General features: G+C 36.6%; 1 long non-coding RNA gene across 1 annotated transcript; it reads left to right on the forward strand.

The window, feature by feature from the left end:
* Positions 1-3,828: 3,828 nt before the first annotated feature.
* LOC113463705 lies at positions 3,829-12,105 on the forward strand. The gene is made up of 2 exons (XR_005507844.1): positions 3,829-9,378; positions 10,587-12,105. It is a non-coding gene; the product is annotated as an uncharacterized LOC113463705 (long non-coding RNA).
* Positions 12,106-12,450: the final 345 nt, after the last annotated feature.

Below are 12,450 nucleotides of genomic sequence, written 5' to 3' on the forward strand. Positions count from 1 at the left end.
CCAGAAATTTGTATTGCATTTATTAGATGTGAGAATCCATGCAAACAAATGTTTAGTTCTACATTGGTTATGAATCTATCGCGGTATATGTGATTAGATTTGAAAGGATATGAATTTTTAACCTGACAAGGACATCAAAATTTAAATGAAGGAGTATGGGAGGATCCATGCGGACTATGTGTAGTCCCACATTGGTTATTCATCGAGAAGATCTTGAGTACTTATGTGAGAAGGAATTCAAATAATATCTTATGGCTAGTTATTTTGAATGAAGTCCAAAATTGCTATATTGGGTAAACCATTACGAATAAAAAAAATTATATCTGCTCTTGCTTGATTATTTATTTATTTATTTATTTTTTCGGGCCCAACAATCCTTGCTCCTTGCTGATCTATTGCTATCTATTTCAAACTTCGCTATAGTAAAGTACAACGTGTCATCAATGGCCTGTCACCGTCACTGATTACTGCTAGAACCGGAAGAGGCATCGACAACAGCTGGATCATGTGGAAAGGAATATGACGAGAAATAAAATAAAGTCGTGGAAACAAGTGGATCATGTGACGGCCTTCGAATATGGTGAAATTGGAACGAGATCGTTAGGACTACGGGATAAATTGAACGTAAAGAGGTTTTAAGGGGGAGACGGGAGACCTCGAGCTGCACGTCCCAGTATGACTTTCTGGAGAAAGAGGACCATGTGGATGAGCCCCGTTAAATTACTTGCTATTCTTGCCGGGTGAAATCCGTTAATGATCCCCGAGTCTCTTGCGATGGCTCTCCAATTTTCATTTTCCATTTTGACTTGGGTCCCTGGAAAGGCTGACCTGGCTCTACATGTGAAAATAAATAATAATTTAACAAAGAGGTGGTATAGTTGGCCAAGAAAAAAGTAATTCATAAGCACGGTTATCAATAGCTTTCAAACTTGATCATGAGGTTAATATGCAATATTTTATTATAAAAATTAAAAGAAGTAGGACCGTGGACTCATCCACTGATTCATTTAAAGCAATTAGGCCAGCACCTATCCCAAAATTAAAGTAGTGCTTCTCTGATGATTATGAATCGTGAAACCAGTTTTCCCCCTTTGCTGCTAGTGGCTAGCAGGTCCAAGGGTCTTGCTCTTTATACTGGATATCCAAAGCTTTTTCCTACTCCTCAGCTATTCTTGTTTTGTTGAAACTAAAAAACTTCCATGCCTGCTTAGATTAAATAACTTCGCTCTCTATTATTAAATTTTTTGACAGAGCATGCCCTTGGATGTACCGGTGGAGCAGGTTAGTTTGCAGGCATGACAGTTGAGTGGATTTTTTGGACATCTGATCCCTCCTGAATTCTAATAAGATCTATTTAGCAGAATTCTATATGATTTGGAATTTGACCCTTAGATACCCACTAAGCTATAAAGCACATTTGATGTATTATTGATTTTTACTTGATAAAAGTCATATTCAGGTCATTATGCAAAGATCTTTCTCTTTTTCTTTTTTTTTTTTTAGTAATTTCAAGTCGGGTCCCCGATCCAACCAGAATAGCCCAATCTGACTAAAGATTAATTGGAAAGGCCGGGTACTCGATGGATTTACTATTTTTTGATCAGACGTGTTTGAAATTTTTGGACAAGTTGTTAATCAGATTTAGGATAGGTTTGGATAATAGGATTTTAAATGGATTCAGATATGGGTAGGATAATTTTTGTGGATGCCCTATCCATTGTTATTACCATTAGTTTGATAACAATTAATAAGTCAATGTTAGAGTCTTTCATGTGGTGAAGATTGTAATGCATCTTAATATTTGGAAAAGAAGTATCATATAAAAAATTCTATACATATTATTGGCTTTCAAATGGACAAAGAAGTGAATACATTGGTTAGGTCATAATCTTTATTTAAACAAGCGGAGTAGGTCTTCCTTCCTCTTTCTAAAAGAGAAAAAATTTGTGTTTAGAAATACTTAAATCAAGCTCGTAAGGGTAAATTCCATGGATACCCTATTCGTTGCCATTACTATTAGTTTGATAAAGATCAATAAGCCAATGTTAGAGTCTTTCGTGTGGTGAAGATTGTAATGCATCTTGATATTTGGAAAAAGAAGTGTCATATAAAAATTTCTATACATATCAATGGCTTTCAAATTGATAAAGAAGTGAATACATTGGTTAGGTCATAGTCTATGTTTAAACAAGCGGACTAGGTCTTCCTTACTCTTTCTAAAAAAGAAAAAAATATTGTTTAGAAGTACAGAAATCAAGCTCTCTCGGATTTTTAATGATCTAAAATGCCTCCATGGCTCAAACAAATTAACTTGCAAGTCAACATAAAATAATCAAATAATATAAATAAAATATATTAAAAATATTTTAATAATGTAATATCAAAATAAGTATAGATTCATTCATAATGTATACATATAATTTAAATAATATTCACATTTTTAAATATTTTTAGGTATTATAATATTGAGATAAAATATTTTACAAAGACGATTTTGGAAACTCAATTAAGCCGAATTGCCAAACTACTGATTTATACATTTGTCGAGGTTACTAAATTAGATTGCCAAACTTTGGATTAAATGAAGCATTCACTCAAAATTGAGAATTAAGAACCTTACCACTCCAATCTGAGTCAAGGGACTCGAAAGTAAAAAATAGCATCGAGTGTTTCTCTTATGAAAGCCAAAGGCTTTACATCAGAACATGACACAGCTTCATGAGAGGCTCATCCAAAACTTCCTATGCAAGGTAGAAAAGATACCCTTATCCAGGATCTATGATACTTTGAAGTGGAGTTGCATATATTTCCCTTACAAACCAAGACAAGGCTTATAATATCAAACGACATTATGAATTAGCACCCAATTCATTTTGTGATCCACGAAATATGCCACTCTATGGAAAACATATGGCACATGGCAAGCGGTAATTTTGGCTTTATGGATTTGTAAATGGTGAGTTTGGCCATATGGATTGCTTAATTATGTTTAAATTTTGGCTATTAATTTCTTCCCCACCTATTGATTAGGTCCCAGTTATGACTTGAGATTTCATATTTCTCTACGATCTCAATTCATAGGTTAGATTCATCTCGGGATTGTCCTCCATATACACCACACCATGGGGCACAAGCGCATTTTGCAGGTCCATTGAGTTCGGGCATGGTATTGAGCATCGGTGTGCATGCAATTTAGGCCCATTTGGCAGAGCTTTTAGTAGGCTAGAAAGCACTTTCTATTCCTCTAAAGGTACTTTTTAATAGAGTAAGGATGTTTGATAAAAAAATCGGAAAGCTGTTTTAGCTTTGCTAAAAAGCTAAAATAGCTTTTTGGAAAAAACTTCAAAATGGAACTTCTTCGGAAAAGCACTTTTAGCATATGCCAGAAAGTTGTTTTGATTTATAACTTTTTTCTTTTGGACCAAAATACCTATGATAAAATATTATAATTATAGAAAATATAATATTTTTTATCTTTATTATTATATTATAGTATAAATATAAAAGTTCTACTTCAAAAAGTATTTTTTATCTTTATTATTATATTATACTATAAATATAAAAGTTCTACTTCAAAAAGCTCGACTACTGAAAGCTCTAATGTTAATAATTCTATCAAATGGAGCCTTAGACTTGTCCCTGGTTCTAAGAGTAGTGTACAAAACTAATTTTCTTATGGGCCAAGCCATGTATTGAAGCTTATGATGGGCTGCCACTCAGGGCTTGGAAGTGAGCCCATTAACAACGCTCCCGTCCAAGCCTCGCTCACATATTTAAGACCCACGGGGAGGGCGTCCTATACTCCTATTCCCGCTAGGAGAGGCAACGGAGACTGCGATTGAGCGGAGCTGCGAGACGAGGAGATAGAGCTGAAGCGCAAAGTAATGGCCGATGGCTGTTTGGGTCCCGTGGCGGTGCGAAGCCCTCTCCTCCGCTTCTTGTCGCCCCCAATCCCTTTCCCTTCGTCACCTCCTCCTCTGTCTCTATCCTCCCCAGGGCGGCGGGGCATTGTAACGGTGCTTCCTCTCCACGTGTGGTCTCTTCTTTCTCTCCGAGCCCTAACCCTGATCTCTTCAATTCCTGCATCAAGATCCAACACAGCAATTCCAAAGAATATGTCTTCCGATGATTTCATGATCGTTTACAGCCTTCTTGATACCACCTGTTTTTTATAGTTAGATGTGTTCTTGGTCCAATCATGTTTTTGTTTTAATTCTTGGATAGCTTCCAACATAGAAATCCAAAAGAGCGAGTCTTGCGGTGGTTTTTTTGATTTTAGAAAGAAAAAGGTAAAGTACAAGAAGGTGTTAAGGATATCCGTGAAGGTAGATAGAATGACAACGTCGATGCTTTCTTGATTGTTAACGTCACTCTTTCCAAAAGGAAAAGGTAAATTGCAAGAAGGATCTAAACAGAGAGATCTTGATCGCTAATAGGCATATCGTCCACGAACACAGAAAAAGTACCCGAAGGTTTCAAGGAGACTCCATAAAAAGAGATAGTTTCGGCTCTCGCAATGCTTTCTTGATTGCCAATAGCATTCTTGTCTAAAAAAACGAAAAAAGAAATTTCACGAATGTTAGAAGGAGTTCCACCAAGAGCAGCAGCTGTTCATAAAGGAGTCCTCATGTACAGCTTAGGTACAAATTGACAGCTCAATCTTTTATTATGTGGCATTTAATCAGATGTTGTTGAAAGAATGATTGATTCTGTCATCAGTAGGGAAATGAAGAGATGAATGGAGGCCACGAAATTGTGGACAGATTAAGGCCTTACCTGCTAATTTGGAGGGAAAACAAGATTAACCAATCATTAACTCCCAGAAAACCACTATGAGTTTTTCATGGTCAAGATGTAGTAGGTGCGAAGGGCTGCTAGAATAAGGGAAGAAGGAAGCTGTTTTATGACAGGTTCCCGGAGGATGAATTCTTTTAACAGATAGACACTGCCGTGAACCCTATGTGCTTACCTGTGTTCGATCAAGAAGCTTTGCTTCCATAGTAAGCAAAATAGATTGTACGCCTACCCAAAAGTCTCAAGGAATTTATGCATATATGTTGATAATTTGTTTATTCTTTTGATGATTTGTCGTTATGTTCATATGCTTGTGACACTTCCATGATGTTTTTAACTTTTTTTTTTTTTAAAGTTTGCATTCTGTATAGATTAGCTTATAAGCAGATGGGCACTAGACACTCAGTATTCATTTCTTCCCCTGATATGCCTACTATCCTGTTCTGCCATGTAATGCCCAAGCTATCTCCTAATGTAGTCCAAACTCTACCCTTCAGGGTTCCCTAGTAGTCACCTATTTAGTAGCTGGCCTACGCATAGGAAGTTAGACCTTAAGGAAGGTGGCCAGGCGACTGCAACTTGCACAGTAAACGGACATCTTCCGAATTCATCTGGCTTAGATGTAGGTCTTCCCTGATGCTAACCCTACAGTTTGGGAGCAGTTGAGTATGGTAGATTGCATTGTCTATGCTATGGGCTCTCTTTTCACTTCCATCTGTCTGTCATTGGTAATGCCATGGTTCATAATTTATCCTGTTTTCAGCGTTAGTGGATCTTCTTAATATGCCATCTTTCAATAATGTCATGCGCTGTACATTATGAGGAATTCTGGATGGTTTTTATGCTGTACTAGAATTGGTGTCTATGTTATGCTAGATCATGTCCATTTATGAGCTTGCAGTGATCTGATCTGTTACAAACATATTTGGATGATCCAATGTTGGTTTTAATTATGAAATGTATTTTGTGTCAGCTTTTCAATTTCGATGACCGACATTGCTGTACTGCACATTTCTTTAGGTTTCTCTACAACATGCAAGTCCATCTACCACCCTGCATCATATTTTTTTGTTCAATATCACTTCCATTTGACTCATCTTTCTTGGTATCTGTGTCATGGGAATCAGATCTTCTAGAATGATAGTAAACAACAGGTCAAAAATTGTATCGACATTGTTTTGTACGTGTATGTTCATAATCCTAGAACAAAGGGTTCTGATTGTATCAGCTAGGTCAGCCATTGAGTCTATCGAATAGGCTAACTACCTGGTGTTCTTACATGAATTTTGGATTACTTTAGTGTATCGAGGTATCAAGTTAAATAACCAGGTGATGGATGTTTTGGAAGAGACCCATATTAGTTATCAGGTTTATCAAACTATACTTCAAAAAACATTTGAAACTGATCTGACCTCTGAAACTCTTTTGTATTGATTTAATGCCAAAACTGACCAGTTTTAGACTAGTTTCAAGTGAAAACTAACCATGAATAACAGTGCCTGTTTTGAGCACTAAATTCTAGGTGTTAAATCTATCCAAAGGAGAATTTTCTTAGGATCGAATGTACGTTTGCTCACTTTGCTGCAATATCTTAAGTTTGCTCACTTTGTTGCAATATCTTGAGTTTGCTCACTTTGCTGTAATATCTTAAGTTACTGGAAGAGTTCTATTCCAGAAATACAGGATGCACACCCTGCTGCCACCTGATGCCCATCCCACCTCAACACCCCGGAGCTTGATTAGCAAATATAATCTGAAACATTACGCAACTATTTACAATTTTATTAACAAATGCTGTAGCTTATAATTTATAATTTGGTATTTGGTACTTAATATAATGCTAACCAACATATCAAATTTATATTAATATTTAACTTTATGTATGAATGTTTCTGTCTAAGATCTATGGTGTAACATATTAGGCAGTCAGATTTTTATTAAACAATGGAACATGTTATACTCTAAGTTGGTGCATAACATGATGCTTAACATTTTCTTTGGTTTATAATGAGATTTCTTTCCCTTTTTGCAATTCTTGATAGTTTGTTCTGAAAATATTGGGACCCGTACTTCCAGAAATTTCAAATGTTACAAAATAATCTAAAATTATGTGCTATATGATTTTTTGGATTTTTTTTTTATATTTTCTTTCTTTCCTCCCCTGCTTTTCCTGTGTCTATCGTTTTTCTTGTCCAATAATCTGGGGCCTGGATTGGAACTGCCAAAAACAAAACTTTATGGGCTCGGCTGAAACCCAAGCTGACTCTGCAAACCTTATTTCAAAATGTGGGGCAAATACCGAGAGGGGTGGGTTTTTTACATTTCTAAGTGTGCATTGCTTTTGCAGAAGGTTTAAAGAACACTATTTTCACATTATTTGACCAATGTAAAATCACAAAGAAAGTCTTTAACTAACCTTTTAGGATTCTAAAGCCTGCAATTTGTTGTTGGTTTCATTAACTCAACCACATCAAACTCGAAGTCTGAGATTTTAACTCTGGATCAGTTTATGCTACCTCATTTGTGGCAGTTTGATTTGATATTCAAACTTTGCAAAAATAACTATTAATGCTATTTCTTTGTTTTTTTTATTTAACAGTTATTTTTTTTATCCATGCATTCAACTTATTTCTTATCATCTATTTTATTTGTTTATCATCATGAAAATCATGCCCGTCCTTTCCTAAGACTGGTGCTCAAGTGGTATTCTGTACTTATAATCATGAAAGTGTAATTAATGTATTTCAGCATCAGCTCTGATAGAATAGGCGTTTTCCAGCACTATCTGTTTCTTTGCATTATCATATATTCTTCTAGATATTGCTTGTATTGTTCTGTTAAGTTCTTGTCTTCCATAAGATGCTTTTATTTAGAGAAAGTTCTCTCTTTTCCTAATATTTAAGATGCTCCCAGGTATTGCCAGGCATTGGTGAGTCTATTGCTTTGAGATTTATACCCAAGTTGCTGAATATTTGCGTATAACGAGCTCTTAATTTTCAGATGTTAGGATATTTTTTCCCAAAAATCATATCATCACTTGCTTGCATTTCAATTGAAAGTTTTTGGTACCACAGATGTTTCCCAATGCCTCTTTCACTATTATCTCCATAAAAGGATGTATTAAGGATGTAAAAGACTTGAGCTGATAAACTTTCTATGTGTGACCTATTGAAACTTAGCAGAAATCTTAGCATTTTACAGGGCTATTGCCAAAGCTATGCCATATAATTATGAGCTGCTTGTAGTGGAATATTATTGAATCCCAATTAAAATGGTACCTCATCAAGGTATTGGCTGTTGACATAAGACCGCCCTGAAATGTTTTAGAAATCTTGCATGAAGAAGCAAATGACCATGTTGTTTGGGATTCCCTAGACTATCTGGTTATGATGAACGTTCTAATAACTTACAAGTAGGGAAGAGGGGAAGCGGGATTTGAGTGTTCAATACATAGTTTTGACTTGGAAATGCCATGAATTGCTTAATGACTTATGGGCGTTTCATCATTGGACATGTCATGACTTCAGTTCTACTTGTGAAGAAGTTTCTCTCTGAAAGATATCACTGGAGGTAGGAGCGGATTTTTTTAGTGCTTGATAATAAAAAGTATCTTGGCTTAGGTCCCCTCCATAAATTCTCTAGCATCTTTATACTGATAAAAAGTTAAAAGAAAGCAATTATATGTGTAATGTGCAATGCAAAAACCATCAGCACAAACTTTTTGAAGTTTGAACAGATGAACTCTCAAGACCAATATAGAGACCAAATTGTATGTGCGGACCACTTTATCATCTATCTGATTTTTTTTTGAAAATTATCAAAGTTGGATTCTAGTTACTTTCATTGGGTTGGGATTCATCTATCTTGATGGTGAATTCAATTAAAAGGCCAACAGCTTAACTACCTATCATTCAAAATATTTCAATGTTATTACTGATTGTTGTATCCTGGAGAAATCTTACCAGTTGTCATGACACAGAGAAAACTGGACAGTTGTATATAATTATTGACCCCTTATGCATGTGTTGTATTGTTATGTTGATTAGGCATTATTTTTTTCTTTTCTGCATTCACTTGAAATAAACTATGTTATTCATATAGCACAGGCATGCATTGCTTGGCAAGAATTGTCACATGTGAAAGGTTATTTTGTTTCCCATGCTTATGGTTTCATGGAGCCAATCAGAACAGTATAGAGTCAGTGTGATATTTAATATGGACACACCTGGACTTGCATAATAACTTCCCCCACAGGAATTACAACATTTGCACTTTGTCATCTTATCCTTCTCAATAAATAGTACTTTGAGTAAAGGTTTAAGTAGCACATTTAATTTTCTTCCATGTTAGATTACGTTGCTTTGCTTTTTATTTATTGAATAGTGGTGAACAAGATTGACCGATTTATCATCTCTTACAATATACACTCTAGGTTTTATGTTACTTCTGCTGTATATAGGTACTTCTCTTAAATGGTTGATGTTATAGAGAAACTACTGCTTTATCTTCTTCTGGCTTTGTAACTGCAGTAACAGATGCTCTAAATCGAACTTATGGGGACCCTGTTAATAGTCTAAAGGAACTGTAAGTTCTTATCTTCAGATTGCCCACGCTGTATTTGCCAGTTTGTTCATATATTTACTCATCCTGGGGCTGAGGAAGTTATTGCTGTATGAGATTTGTCATTTGTGCAACATGTGTTATGTAAAATGATTATAAGAATATCATAGATTCATGAAGACATCATTCAGCTAAAATCTATTTTACCAACATGTATATATCTCACATCTAGGAACTAAGGTTTGTTTGAGGCCCATCATTAGGATGGTCAAATCTGCACCAAGCATGAGTCCAGGACACGCTTTTCACTGGCTTTATTGCATCGGCCTATCCAACATGCTCTTTTCTTCTTTTTGTGGGATCGCTGGATTGTTTTGGCCTTATGTTTTCAAATGGCTAAACTCAGCATCATCTTCTCTTGGTCAATATAAATGGGTTTAAATTATTCTTTTTCCAAAATAAAACCCCTAAATAGGCCAGGCTGGGTTATTGTGGTTGATTCTTTAGCATGGCACAACTATAAATTAATTGCAATTATTGCCTATAGTAATGGCTATTAGAGATGAGGACTTGGTTCCTCTATTAATTTGACAAGATCCAAAGCCCTGAGTTCAGAATGGCTTGTGCCTCTTTTGTTACTATTTTTAAGAGCAACATTGGCACCTTCGATGCCAAAGAAATGAAGGTGCCAGTTCTCCAAGCTGACAGGTCCTTGGTTGTTATACCAAGTGACTTGGGAATCCTTCCTTCACTAGGGTTTTATGGGTTGATGGGGAGTTGGAAGAGGGCTGCCCCATTGCGAAGCCCACTGACTGCAAAATTCAGAGAGTGAGAGAGTGAGTGAGAGAGTGAGTGAGAGAGTGAGAGTGAGTGAGCGTGTGTGTGTGTGTGTGTGTGTGTGTGTTTGAGAGAGAGAGAGAGAGAGAGAGAGAGAGAGGGAGACTATCTCAAGTTAATCCGTGGGGTAGGTGGTGATAGCTTGTTGGCTACTTATGAGTCATACTCCATAGATTTATTTTATGTTCAAGTTCCTGTGGATGTTCATATTTTACCAGCCATTACAAATAATTTTGCACTGTTTATAGGACAACATATTATGTTGCATCTGAATCAATAATGGAACAATTAACTTGTCTTATTCATTACTGAAGTATATCATTTCTGTTTCTAGAGGGTTTGGGCTTACCTGTGCGAGATGATGCCATTAAACATGTTTATGTACTGCAATGCAGCATGCAGTAGATAGGAAAATATACGCCATATCATGCTGATTATGAAGCCATTTTCGAAGCTATGAAGAAAATGAGATCGGTGGCTGTGAACTGGAAGGGAACCATTTGATAACTAATCATGGATTTATCTTTACATATAAATTATATTCTCCATCATGCATTATTGTTGGCTTGTGCATCATAGATTCTTTTAGTGCATGTTTGCCATTTTAGTGTATTTTTCTAATTTTTATAGTTGTGTGTTATTTATTCAAACGCCCGAACAATGTTCAGACATGTATCAATTTGTAGGAACTATTATGTGTCCTTTCACAGTGCTTTGTACTTAAATTATTTCAGTCGATTTGTAAGCTTTTATGAATCGATCTTACAGTGTTCTGTAGGCCAATTTGACACGAGACATCATCTTGAAAATTTTAGATAATTATCCAAATCTCAGTTTACCACTTCTGTGCATGTTTTTGAGTTTTATCCTGTTTCTGTATTTCTTGACCCTGCTTTGGCATTTTCTTGCCTTTATTCTTCCAACTTTTACTTATTGATCTCAGCATCTTCATTATGCTTTTTCGCCCTACCAAAAGGTTGTTTGTGGTTCTGCCCTGGTTGTTTGAATTCAACTTTATCCAAACTTGTATATTACATGGATTATGTACTTGAAAAGGAGGAAAACATATTTTTTGGAATATTCTCAGTCATAAATTTCAATTGACACGTCAACTCTCTTTAAGCTTAAATTTTATTAGCATAAATTTTATATCACCTATGAAGTATCTTGGTCCATGTTCCTTGGGGTTATATTTCATACGCTTATCTATGCTTGGTTAGCTTTCTTGACCAACATGCCCATCAGAATAAAGTCGACTAAAGTGATTCCTGAAACCGAGTGCCGCAAAGTAATTTAAAAATGGCATAACATCATGTTTTAGGAAATATCTTCATTATAACTTTGAATATTGTTAGGTCAGTTTGAAACTTGTTTTGGATCAAATCAATGGGCCACGGCTCGTGCTTGGATCTGGGGCCACGGCTCGTGCTATTGGTGAACGCGTCCATGGGCGGGTCCACAAGGACGCAGCAGAGAGGGAGCGACGGTTCCAAATCTTCCAGGACAGCTACGAGTACATCGAATCTGTCAATAGAGCCGGCGATAGCAGGTAGAAGCTCGGCCTCAACCAGTTTGCGGACATGACCAACGAGGAGTTCGAGGTCTCTCGTCTGTGCGTTGGAAACCTGTTGGTCAACAACAAGGGGACCGTGATGTTGAAAACGATGGATGCGACGGGGGAGATTTGGCCAAGGCTTTCGATTAATCGTGGCAATAGTGCTTTTTTAGGCAAGGCACGTAAGGGCGTCGAGACTTGCTCCTATACCAGTAGTCGTACTGCTATGTCTTGACAAATCAATCAATGATTTTAGTAATTATATTCACTCTGTGCTTCATTTGGTAAACAATTTTCTGTTGTTCTTGCCAATCACCAAATAACTAATACAATCATCTGGAAGAAAGATTTCTGGATCATATTTTGCTGCAGAAATGAGTGCCAACAGCTGCTAGCAGAAAGATGCTGGCATTGTGGGCTTCACCCTACACCTCTTCCTCCTTTTCCAAGTGAAAATGAGGTCCAACAGGGAACCGCCCCGAAACAATCACAAGCACCTGGGCAAGGACTTTGTTATCCCTTTTCTATTTGGAGTCAATGATAACATCGAGACAAACTAAGACTAGGCCGAAGCAAGCTGTGTAAGAGTGGTAGAGGCCCTTCTTGTTCCACTTTTCAATGACTCCCCCCTGTTATAAATGTTCTCGCTAGTTATATCTGGTTAAAGTCCACTGATTGCACCCCGTCACCAAATGGGAGAAATG

Source organism: Phoenix dactylifera, unplaced genomic scaffold (genome assembly GCF_009389715.1).
Source record: "Phoenix dactylifera cultivar Barhee BC4 unplaced genomic scaffold, palm_55x_up_171113_PBpolish2nd_filt_p 000285F, whole genome shotgun sequence".
Lineage (NCBI taxonomy): Eukaryota > Viridiplantae > Streptophyta > Magnoliopsida > Arecales > Arecaceae > Phoenix > Phoenix dactylifera.